Raw genomic sequence first — 13,004 nt, forward strand, 5'->3', positions numbered from 1 at the left:
ATTGATTTACATTTTAGAAAATTAAGAACCACAAATGGACATAAATCCAGTAGTATGACTAAATGTTATGACCTGAACTACAAGAGTACTTTTCTGTTCATGTGCAGATATTTTACTGTACTCAGAAGTACAGGTTGGGGGCTGACCTGGAAAGCTTCTTGGCAGAGGACGACTGGGGAGCCCTTGGTGGAAACACTTTGAGCATGAGTCAATTGTGTGCCCTCGTGGCCAGGAAGGCCAGTGGTGCCCAGAAATAGGATGAGGCAGCAACTGAAGCATAGGCAGTTGCACTGGAACATGAGGAAAAGCCCTCTTGCTGTGAGGTTGGGTGAGTGCTAGAACATGCTGCCTAGACAGGTTGTGTCATCTTGCTTAGAGATGTTCCTAAGTAGCCTGGGCACAATCTTGAGTCTGCCCAGGTGACCCTGCCAGGGAAGAAACTAAAAGATTCCCAGAGGTTCTTTCCAATTTGAACTGCAAATCAGTGTCTCTTAGTTTTGACAGGTGTTCCCTGTATGATTAGTCCTCAGATAGGAGATACTGAGATAAGTGAATCATTTCTTAATGAATGCATATTAAGGATTCATCCAAGTTCCTATTTGAACAGAGGTTCTTATGTTTAAGTAATTGTTTCTATTAAATTTTAAATTATTATCATGTGTAGAAGGCAGTGTTGGGGTAGAGCTCTTGGCAGTAAGTGCTGAACAGACAAGATGGAGCCAGCTTGATTTCCAAGATGAACTTGAGCTGTTTGCACATCAAGTGCTCTTGACCTCCACTTAACTGTCCTGCCACTGCTTTGATGGTTTCCTGTAAGCAGCTGGGCCAAAGCGTGACTGCAGAAGAGGTTTGAGGAATGAGAAGATAGCAGCTTTAGACAAATCTGGGAAGCATTCCTTATCATAATTCCATCTTTGCATAACAGACTAATTTATCTGTGGCAAAACTGAGGAAATACTGTAGAGGGCTGTGAGGAGAGCTTTGGGAACCACAACAGAAGACAAAACATTAAGAAAACTCTTGATGAAGGGGAAGAGGAAGGGGATATAATGGGTGCTGTGGGAAGGAGCCAGCAGGACTGTGTTACCACAGGACTGGCACTGGCATCATTGCCCCAAAGCAAGAAGTTGGAGTGGCCTCATCGGGTGCATTTTGCCTAAAGCACTACAGAAGGCTGGATGCCCTGAATTACTGTAGCTGCCTGACAAATGTCTGGGTAGTAGCATGCCTGGTAAGGGGCGAAAAGGAGGCCAACCTGTTTTCTCTGGAAAAACGTTTTATTATTTAGACTCGAGAAAAACAGATATGGGTGGAGGGGAAAAAGATGCTCCTTGAGAAACTTGAAAGCTTGGTATCTAAATCCTCTGTTAGAAATTATAGAAAGGCCTTACTTGCATTGCAGTGAAATATTTTCTGTGACCTATACATGTTCTGCCAAGGCCTAGCATGTATTTCCTTGTGTTTTGGTTTTAAGAGGTCTAATCCCTGAAAAACCGATTTCTTCTGCAATTGTATCCCTTCCTATTACATCTTAGCACTGGGAGACCCAAATGCTAGCTTTTAGTGTCTGTTCCCAAGCACCTGAAGCATTTTAAATTTGACCCAAGCTTTCAGTTTTTCACGTGTTGGGTAGCTTGGGACAGGTGACAATTATGCATGGCTTAGCTTTGTGGTGTTTTTATTATACTTGGAAGACTAGTCAATCCTGGCCATTAAGGAGAAAAATTTAAATTGGAAAGGAAATGTTTTCAATTCATTTTTGGTTTGTCATTTTTGATTGCTCTATTAAGGCTGCCAAGTGAATGCTTTGTGGGAAATGTCTATTTGCCAGTGCACAGTTTTCTAATCACATGAACCTGAAGTTGAAAGATGGCTTGAGTTCAAAACAGGACTTAAGAATGACTACTGTTGGCTTTATTACACATAATCTTCTTGCTCTAACTTCCTGACATCTTTGCTTATGTATCAGTTTTGATCAGACTTTCCTAGGCTTTTATTTCCAGTATGTTTAGGAACAGCTCCTCTTTGTTGTAAGTATGCTTCTCAGCTGCTAATCATGCCGTGACAAAGTTGCCCATTTCGGACCTAAAATAGTGCTCTAATTACTGAGGACCTTTTTACACATGCCCTTTTGGTTCGTGAATGCCAAAAGCAAACAGTGCTATTAATGAACCCTCAAGGCTAAGCGTGGAACTACAGTGAGGCCCATCTTCCTTTTGAGTGCACTGATGGTAAAATTTATGCTCTTCATTTTGTACAACTAAGCCTAACAGTGAAAGTTCTTGTGATTTTTCTCTCTGAATGCAATGATAATCCTTCCTGAATTTATTAAAAGTAGCTACAGGAAATGTGTGCTTTTAAAATTGCGTTGAAAGGGGCTTAATCTTTTTTAGTTTTCTAATTAAGTGCTGCACAGAAATTACTTAAAATTACTTTTGGAGTGTTATGTAAGGAATTAAAAGTGAACAGAAGTGGATACACTTGAGTCTCATTTAAGCATTAATACCTTTAAATTTAGATTGCTATTTAAGCCCTATCATTGTGTTCTCTGTGCTTGGTAATATGATGCCATTGAACGAATTAGCTAATGCAACATCCAGTCCACTTATTCTTGGAAATGTCTGTGTGGTGGCACATGTGTATGTGTACACACCTGCAAATAGTTTCTCATTTTTTTTGCATATTCTTGTAGATGCATGATTAGTTCTGCCCCCTGGAACTGGATGAGCACTAGATTTAGCCTCAATTTTTGTTTGCTTTTTCATCTGGGAGCTGGCAAATGCTTAAGTGGCCTTTTACATTTTCATTGTTTTAATTTTGTATCTGTATGAAATATTGAGGCTTGAAATGTCACTGTCTGAAGAGGCTCAAGGCTACTGTGTCTCAATGTTTTAAATTTATGTATTATTATTATAACAAATGTGTATAAACCTTATGTATTGCTTTATATGACATCATTAGATATGGCCCAAGGGAGTTGTTAGCCTAGAGTTTTAATAATATTCCAAAGACATTTCTGTTCAGAAAGGTACTATAAGAGTTGGTCTGAAATACACAGCTTACAGTTTAGATTTTTTTGACCTGACTTGCACATGTCTGGCTCAATCCAACATTCTCTTTAGCTGTTTTTATAATGAATAAAACTATGAAGACTGCATAAAAACTATGTTGCATCTCCCTCCTCCCCACTGTGGTACTCTGGTTTTGAATGATAGTCTTGAACTGTTTGGTATGTGCCACTTCTCACTCTACTGATCAGAAGAATGCAAAGGCTTAAAAATTAACATTAGAGGTTTTCTTGACTTTCTGCGCAAGTAATTGGTCTACTTCCTCTAGGACTGAAATATGTGAATCAGCTTAATTTGCAAATTGGAGGCATATTTCTTACTAAAAGGTAATATGAAATTTCATATATTTTAAATACTATATTTGTAATTTTTGACTTTACTATCCCTCATTCTTTGTGTTTATATAAAGTCTTGAAAGCTAATATCTTGATCTGTATTATCTTTGCGGAGAAATCCGAAAAGAGAAGTATGTTTAAATTTAGTAGAAAAAAATACTTTAGCTCTGCAAATTTCTGTCTTTCCATGTAGGTAAAGCTTTTGAGACATTTAAAAAGTGGAGTGTGGCAGAAAATGCAGATGACATGCTTTAAGTGCAAACCTTTGTCAATCCATCGTTCCTTGCAGTGATCTTTGCCTAAGGAGGAGAATTGAGTATTTCTGGTATGGACAGGTCTGAACTGATGAAAAACTGGAGAACCTCGAGGCAAGAAATGTTTGAGTCTTTGTTAATGACTGAGTGACTTTGAAAACCAGAGGCTGCTGAAGTTCTGTGCAAGTAAGCTTTCTAGGAAGGGAAATACACCTTTCCAGAGGAAATTGTGACTAGACTGTGAAACTTTGGCCATATGAAATGAAATAACTGCTTTAAATCATTACGTGTTGACTTCCACTTCTAATGGATATTCAGGCAAGTCTTTTTTCAGCTTGTTGAGCCTTATTACTTTTACTGTCATGGACTTAGGTTTGTGGTATATAGAGAATTGCTGCTCTCCTTTCCCAGTATGCAAAAGAGATTAGCCATGTAATTTTAGTTGTTGGTTTGCTATTTAGAAAAGTACATACAGCCCTTCAACATGTGATACTATGCACCAAAAACTGAGACAGGAAGAAAATGTTATTTTTAAAATGACATCTATATCTTGTGGAAGAGGCTATCTGTGCACAGAGAAGTCCAGTGGTGGAAAAACCTGACTGCAGTTGGTTCATTGTGTTAATGAATTCCATTAGTGAACTAAGAGGGGAATGAGGAAACTAATGTTTAAAGTCCTTCAATGCCATCCATAAGGACTTCTGTACTGTTATCACTGCACCTGTCAATTAAACAAGGATCTAGCTTTGTTAGCTGAAAATAGTTCTGACTTGCAAATAAATCAACTTAGAGCAACCTGGCAATGTAGCTTTAACATCCTGTGTTGCTTTATACCCGTGAAACATCAGCTTATTCCTCCTTGAAGGAAAGTAAGAATATAGTTTCAATGAGTAAAACAGCCTTCACTCATTTGGAACACAATTAGTGGTGTTGCAGGGAATACAAATACCAAACACATTTTGTAGATTTCTCATTTAGCAACAGTTGAAGAAAAATGAAAACTATTTATTTTGTATGCTGCTGTTAACAAGCAAAATAAACAAGTTCAGCAGTGACTTCCTGAGTCATCCTCAGAGTCAGCTAAGACTAATTTATTTATGGACTATCCACTGGAGGACATTTTAAGCATTTTTTAGCATTTTGCTAAAAATGCTGAAGTTCAAGAATTTCAAGTATTCCTGGAAGCCAGGAATTCCTTTCACTCCATCCTACTAACCTGAGGAGCTGTCATATCTCTACCTGCAGAAGTTACTGTTTTCAGGAATGAAAAACTGAATAAGGAAGGAACAGTTGGTTTTGGGAATGGTATGGAATTTTTCTCCCTGCGAATTAGGCTGCAGGAGGTGATTGTCCTGGTCACTTTTCACCAAAAAGAAACATGATTTAGTAGCTGTCTGCCTGCTGTGACATTCCCCTTCTCTAATATATTTACATGCCTTTGATTTCCTTGTGATTTACATGCCTTGTGATTCTGCCCCTCTACTCAGCTCTGGTGAGGCCGCACCTGGAGTTCTGTGTGCAGTTCTGGGCTCCCCAGTATAAGAGGGACATGGAGCTTCTCGAGAGGGTCCAGAGAAGGGCAACCAGGATGATTAAGGGAATGGAACATCTCCTGTACGAAGAGAGGCTGAGTGAGCTGGGCCTGTTTTCTCTGGAGAAGAGATGGCTGAGAGGGGATCTGATTAATATGTTTAAGTTCAGGAAGGGAGAATGCAGGGAGGAAGGGGACAAGCTGTTCTCACTGGTGGCCAGCGATAGGACGAGGGGTAATGGCCACAAGCTGGAGCACAAGAAGTTCCGTCTCCAGGTGAGGAGCAACTTCTTTACTGTTAGGGTGACAGAGCAGTGGAACAGGCTGCCCAGGGAGGTTGTGGAGTCTCCTACTCTGGAGGTCTTCAAAACCCACCTGGATGCCACCCTGTGCCACATGCTGTAGGTGTGCCTGCTTGAGCAGGAAGGTTGGACTAGATGATCTCTAGAGGTCCCTTCCAACCTTGAATATTCTGTGATTTTGTGATTTCCTCAGTTAAAACTGCTTTGACACAATTGAGGTGTCAAGGTTTTCTTAAGATCAATTGAAAATTTTCTGAGATGTGAAACAATTCCTTGTGTAATTCCAAGACCAGCATATGCTGTGAATATCAAGGTAGAGAAGCTTGGGCCTTTTGAGGCAAGTGTGAGCATGCTCTTAGGTAATAGCAGTAAGCTGTGTATATCCTGTGATCATGCTCTTGTGATTAATTACAGGTGAATCTATATATTGAGGCCTTATTTATCTACTTAAGTGCAGATGGGTGAGAAAGCACGAAATTACTGTCTTGATCTTTCTAGGAATCACTAGCAATTTGGTACATGTTAAAGCCTGTTCTGGGGGGTGTGGGTCATGCTCATTTTCAGAAAGCTTTGAAGCCTGATGCTTCTGGCTAAGATGTGCATTGACCCTATCATACTTACGCCTTTAACTTTGTGTTCAGGATCTTGCAGTATTAAAGCATTTGAACTTCTCTGCAAGTAGTTCTGTTTACACGCTGTAGGTAACTTTTTGTTTGGTTCTTATTGTGCAGGCCAGTGTCACGAGGCCGGAAGCTGGTAGGCCCATTTGAGCTTATTAAAAGCTTAAAGGTGAGAGCAACCAGTGCAGTGGCCCTTGCTACAGAAAAGGGGATTGATTCCCCTATTACCTTCCAAAACAGTGAATCAACTCTGTCCTTGGATAGGATGATTTAGATACTCAATTCTGGAAGATTTTGGCCAATGAATTCTAATTTGTCTCTTGTTATTTTACTTGTTTTTCTATCGATTGAATCTTGGTGATAACAGTGGTAGTGGCTAGACCTGCTTCTCAGATTCTCCTTTCCTGATACTCTTGTGCTTTCAGGCACAAGCTGCAGGTAGCAGCTTTCTTGGAGGCCTTAGGAGCAGGAGTTAGCTTGTCTGGCCCACGCTTTTTTACAGGACTTTTCTCCATCAGTAAACAGCCCAAAGTTGAGCCAAGGTGGAAGCAGGGGGATCTGCAAATGGCAGAGTCCAGTAGTGACATATACCCGATTTCTTGAAATCTGTATTGTCCTTGCGGCCTGAAAGATTCATGATTGTCGTGACTGAAATGGTGTGAACAGCAGCCTGACTTAAATCACTGAGGCAAGTGTCTCAGCTTGGCTGACTTAAGTAATTTCTGTGACCTTAGTTGGCTGTTTTTCAATTAGAAAAAAAAATCCAAATGCTGGTCTTGCTGAAAAGCTTATTTTGTCCTTGAGCTCATGATGCTTTAAAAAAAAAAAAGACCTAAAACACAAAAGGGAGTTTGGGCTTATGTTCTGAAAGGCTGAAACATTACCTACTTGTACATGGAAGTTTTCAAGGCTTTGTACTTTTTGAAGTTTGGTTTTAGGCTGTATTTTCAGTGGATTCTGTTAACAGAATGAGTATACCTACCTAGAAGAAAGTTGAGGGAAGATGATTAACTCTACCTTGCCCTGTTGCTTGACTGCCTCCTAGTGATACTTCTGTGCTTGAGTTGACAAGTATCATTCCCTGTTCCCTGGGATCTGGTGCCTGAAAGCTCCAGTTGTGAATCTACTACAACTACTTTCTGTATGTATTTTAAACTTAGGTGAGTAGTAAAGCCATTTTTTTTTCTGTGGGACACTTATTTTGTCTGTATAAACTTGGCAGCATAGCAGTTTTTCTGAAAACTAACTGTGCTATTTGAGAAGCCTAAATTCCTATTAGTGCAATATGTGGAGGTATAAGACAGGCTGTATCCTGGTGATTTACCTAAGAACAGAATAGTATTAGGCCTTAAGTTGCTATGTAATATGGAGCATTGTGAAGCAGAAAGAAGGACTAGGATGAATCAGTGTCAATCAGGTCTGTTTCTCATGGAAGAGCTGGCTTGAGGATAAGAGGGCAGCCATGGTCCTGCAGCCTGAGAATGGCAATGCTTGTTGATCAAGTGTTAGTACTGCACAGTCACTGAAAGACAGGAAATTATCACCTCTTCCAGGTGAGTACTCCTAGATATTAAGCTAAAGAGGGTCTGGCTCTTGCTCTAATACATGAAGCCTGTAGTTCATGGAGGATTGGATGGTGTCCCCGCACGGCTGGATTACAGCTTGCTGGTGGTTAGCTTGCCTTTCAGCAAGGTGTGAGAAGTGACTGTAAGAAAATCGTTCTGGAACGTCAGCCCTGCTCTACAGTACCTGTGGCAGAAGTTTCAAAGAGCATCAGCGTGAGAAGTAGGGTAACACAATCTTCTGCTGTTCATGATGTGTAATGGCTGCTTGTGCCACTCAGGCAATGTTGATCAAAGTCAAGTTTGTAAGTGACAATTGCCATTGTGGCCTTATCCAAGGTGAGATACCACTTGCTGGACCTGCAGGAGGATTTGAAAGACCTGGTGTCATTATTGTGAAAACGTGCGCTCTTTGCAAGTTGCTTTCATCCAGAGTTAGTCTTTTAAACCCCCAATTAGCAAACTCCGGATTTGGGCACAGGAAACCCTTTTGAGCAGTTTGTCCAACAAACCCAGTCATTTAAGCTTGTGAATTACAGTGAGCTTAGCAGGTTTATGGTCCTTGTTTGTGTGTCACCTGAGGTTAAGGTCTTAGATTTGCTGTAGTAGGAAGAAAATACAACCAAAAGAAACCCCACCCCACAATAACTGAGCCCAGCACTCAGAGTGCAGGCAGTGACCTTGTGCAGAGTTCTTGGAACAATAGCCTAGCAGTGGATATTGAGCAAGACACACAATAGCTGCCTGTTTTCTGCTTCCTAAAAAAAGCTTCATGTTTACTTCCCTATGTACTTTTAACTGTTTACTCTTGGAACAGGGCAAGGTAACTTTACTAGCAAAGTAATGCTTTGAGCAGGCCTATCATTCTGCCCAGTTTCGCAGTGATAGATGCAGTGACCTTTTTTTTTCCCTATATTAGAGCAGTAATGTCGCTTGCTGTCAGTTCTATGCAACTGGCACAAGTGTTGGAAGTAGGTTGCAACAGATGCTCAAGATGACCTACATCTCTAGGTAATGCTTTTCCTCTTGAAGTGTGCAGCTTCAGACTTAAAGTTAWAATTAAAGTTATAACTTTATCATTTTATATATATAAACAAAGCAGCAAGTACATTAAAATATCGGGATTCTCTTAATTTTTAGTGTCATATATTACTCAGAATGTATTGTAAATTGTTAGAAACTTTAGTGACTAAGAAAGCTTGGTGTTCTTGAATTCTTACACCGCATACTTAGTTTTGATGAAGTGAATTAAATTTTCTTAAAGATGACTAGTGAAAAAACCCTAACACTATTCTTTCTAGCTTCTAGTTAAAAATGCATTCATTTGCCAGAAAGATATTCTTTCTTGATAAGCATCTGAGGTAGGTTTCTTTGTTCTTACCCTGTTGCATCTCAAGCTTAAACTTTATGATTTTAGATTCTGACTGTCAAAGCCTTTTAGATCTTCAGAAATATCCAACCATCAGTATAACCGATAACATTTTCTATCTTCTGTTAATATCTATTAAGATTCCCAAAGGCAATTTTTAAAGGTATATAGCAAAATCAGGTTAATGTGATAATGAAGTTACTCATTCTCAAACCTTTTCATAAAAGTCTAGAGTTTTCAGCCTAAATTGACAGACTGCACTTTATCATAATCCTTACGGAGGGAACAGACATGACAACTTCCAGGCTGTATGTCTGAAGGCAGCTGGTGTCCTTTCAAAGAGCACAGATGGACTCTTCTGGAGAAAAGCCAAGGCAGTTCTTGGGGTAAACTGGCAGGTGTCTTGAGCATTGGTCCTGTGGGTGCCAAATGAAAGCCTGCTTTTTTGCTTGGTCTCTTGAGCAGTCTCTGTAGTGTGTGAGTTGTTAGTAGAAACACACCTGTAACTGGTTCTGAAGGTGTCTTGGATACTTTTTATTGGGTCAGAGTCTCTGATAACTCCTCAAGTAGTTTGTGAAAGCCATTTGAGCAATAGAATTCAAAAAAGAGGTAAGGGAAAAAACAAAGCTTAACAGTTCCAAGTTTCCTTTAGTCTTTTACAATTTCCAAGTGTTTCTAGTGTGTTCCAGAGGAAAACAGTATTCCTATGTTTCTATATAACAGAAAATACTTGTAGTCATCTTGCTACCTCAGCTGTATTAGTGAGGCGACCAATTCATGGTCAATATTTGAGGGAATTGGTGGAAAAGTGCTAAGGTGGGGACCCTGTATTTGTTTCTGAATGTGGAGGGCTATTTTGGGATATTCTGAGATACTGGAGAATAGAGTTGTTTATAAGGGGAATGTGCTAATAGCAATTAAAAGTAAGTTTCCTTCATGGACTTCAGCTAACTTCATACTTTGCTAAGCTTTGTGGAAAATAAGAGCTCTCTAACCAGAGAGCCCTATAGCCCTGAGATTATGAAGCCATGAAGTAGAGACAAGTGCTCTGTCTCACACCTGTAGTATCCAGGTGGGTTGCAATTAATTGTACCTGAGGGATGCAGATAATTTCCTGCTTCTTGATGTCTTGAATGAAGAGTCTATTGCTGCATGTGCTGGCACAGATATACGTAGGAGGTAGACGGCTTCCATCAACCACGGGCTTCAAGCATCTGAAACATGTTTTGCTCAAGTTGAGAGGGAGAAATATGAGTGTTATTCTCTGAAATATCTTCATACAGCAGTCTTGGTAACTCTGGCAGGGTTATCTGTTCTATTAACACAATCAGGTGATAAGGTTTCTCTGAGGTGGCTGGCTGGTACATGGGATATTTATGACATGTAATGTTTCTCAGACAATGACTATCAGATTTATATCTAATCTGTGGGAATCCCAGTATATACTGAAATAGCGATATTTAAAAAGTTTAATAAATAGTAAAAGTAATAGACAAGCCATAATTTACGAAAATCAGTTGCAGAAAACATATGAAAAATGAAGGGTACAAATGAATTAAGCTCTACCGGTAAGTCAGGGAACTTGGAATATGTGACTGTTCTGAGAAAATGCTGCAGGAAGGAAGTAATGAATTGCCAAGTGCCTTGCATCAGTAGCTTGGTAGCAAACTGCTATGGCTGAGCAGTGTTTTTATACATTCTACTATCTTCAAGTTTGTCTAGTATGAAGATGTGGCCTACAAGTACCTGTTGGTTTGGCTTGTAACCACAAAACAAAAATGTTTTGGTTAATAATAGAGTGTGGCATCTGACGCTACAAGATTTTGGTAAAATACAGGTCATGTATTGGTTTCATGCCTACAACATGTAAGCTCTTGGAGTTATAAATTACTTCAACTTAAGTTAAATATAAACTGGGCTTTTTAACTTGTGTGAACAAGTTTGTGGTGAAATAAGTCCTAAACTAATACTGAGAATAAAGCAGCAGCAGTGATTAAACAGGTTGGTATTTAGTTTGTGGCATTGTGTGTGTGAGATTTTTTCTAAATGGCTGCTTTTACCTGTAGCAACACAAATGGTTGAGGTGAGAGCAATTTTTTTCAAGCTAATACACAAAATCACACCTGGCAGCTTCTCAATTTTGAGTGAACTTCAGCTAGTATTTTGAGTCTTGAGCAAGTATTTCTGTTTGTTTCTAATAGCCAGCATTGCTTTACCACTTCAGTGTTTTACTAAATAGCTTGTGAATCTGGCATCCTGTTTCAGGTGCCAGTATAACTCAAACAGTAAGTATTTGTAAATGAATAAGAAAATAAAGTGACACGGGGTTGTGTTACAAAATATTTTCAAGTAAGTCTACTTAGCTCCAGGGAACAATGAATGAGAATGTTATATATAACGAAATATTAAATAATTTTAGGTCACTAGCCTGTGTTCTAGATTTTAAGTAGAGAATAAGTTCAGATCTCTAAACTTTCCTCTGAACATAATTAATAGTCTCAGTGGCACTATTTAGCTATGGGGATGTATGTGAAGAATTGTTTTGAAACAAAGTGAGCTTTATCTGTCCCAGTTGCTAAGGCTTATAGAGGAAGCCTTAGGAACCTCCAGGAAGTTTTTATCTGCAGTGGAAGATACTGGAGAAAAAAAAAAAAAAACAAGCAAGTATGGTGGATTTTTCATTTGTTTAGCTTTACCTCTGTTGTCTGAGGTTTTAAGTCATTAGCTTTCCTGTACCAGCCAAAAGATTATTGGGTCTTTTTTYATAATCATTAATTTGCTTTGCTTCACACTTAACGGATATATTATTATTGTCATTCACTACTATTATGTGAGAGTACCTGCTTGAAATGTGGTTAAGAAAGCAAGAAGACTTAAGTCACTGAATAGCACCTGGTGCAGGAACAGTGTCAGCAGCTCTGGGTTGCTAACCTTCCAAAATAGCACTGGTGCTGAGACTGGAAACTCAGATGCAAGGTGGAAGCAAACATCTGGCTTCAGGCTTAGTCAACAGATTTATCCTCAGATATGTATGCTAGATGAGTGAGATGCACTTAGATGTAAACAAGTATTTCTGTTTGGAAGCTTTCTTTGTGTAAAGACAGCAAGCATCTTCGGAGAAGGCTGTTCTCAAAGCTAATTTTCTGACTAAATATCTACGGTGACTCTTTTGCTGAGCTGCAAATAATGTAGTCTTCAAATTCCYAGTCTTGTTTTTAATAAGTTTTTCCTTCACCACTGGTGCATGTTTTGTACTGTTTCTTTAAGAATTTGGACAATGAACAAAATCTCTGCTATGGATTTCCTGGTATTTTTTTAGTTTGGGTTGAGAGTCTGGTTCTTCAGTACTGCATTTTCATTTTGATTGTAGGCAAGCCCATTGCTGCTGAAAATAGCTCAAATGTGCTTAGAACAGAAGCAGTCAGCAGCTGAGATTCTTTTTCCTTCTCTCTTGCAGGCTCTTGTAGGCTCTTGTATGCAACATAAACTTACTAGGAGAGAAACTTTCATTAAGGGCTAAATAAACAAGATCTGCACAGACTGAAAGTTCTCACTTCCTCTGCACTTGGGGCACGGCACAACTTGTCCATCTGGTAAGTTCTATTTTTTTTAAGGTTTTGTGTTCCTGCCCTTATCACTGAATATCTTGAGTTTCGAATTCGTAGTGTTCAGATAAAAACTCACTTCTGTCTTCTGTACGTATGAAAGTATGAGWACTTAACTAAAAGCATTACTGTGCTTTTGAAACTCTTCAAAATAGATCTTTTTTGTTTAAGACTTGAAGTAGATTTCTTAACCTGTTTATCTAGTATTTGTTCTTAGTTCTTATAATGACATTATTAGATGTTTTAATGTGAAACTGAAGATGGGTTTGTCTTTTTGCCTTTGTTAGTGAATTAACATTCAGATTTTTAGTACCAAGTATATTGTGTTATGTCTAAGTTTAAAAATATTCATTCTTGA

At 39.1% G+C, this 13,004-nt stretch overlaps 1 long non-coding RNA gene across 1 annotated transcript in view; it reads left to right on the forward strand.

Annotated features, from left to right (window-relative positions):
* LOC112942627 overlaps positions 1 to 12,628 on the forward strand; it is a 53,314-nt gene extending 40,686 nt beyond the window's left edge. Inside the window, exon 3 of the long non-coding RNA XR_003248419.1 lies at positions 12,499 to 12,628. This is a non-coding gene — a long non-coding RNA (uncharacterized LOC112942627). The remainder of the gene's footprint in view (positions 1 to 12,498) is intronic.
* Positions 12,629 to 13,004: the final 376 nt, after the last annotated feature.

The sequence above is a fragment of the Nothoprocta perdicaria genome, unplaced genomic scaffold, assembly GCF_003342845.1.
Source record: "Nothoprocta perdicaria isolate Ctin4 unplaced genomic scaffold, notPer1 scaffold_13, whole genome shotgun sequence".
NCBI classification, from domain to species: Eukaryota; Metazoa; Chordata; class Aves; order Tinamiformes; family Tinamidae; genus Nothoprocta; species Nothoprocta perdicaria.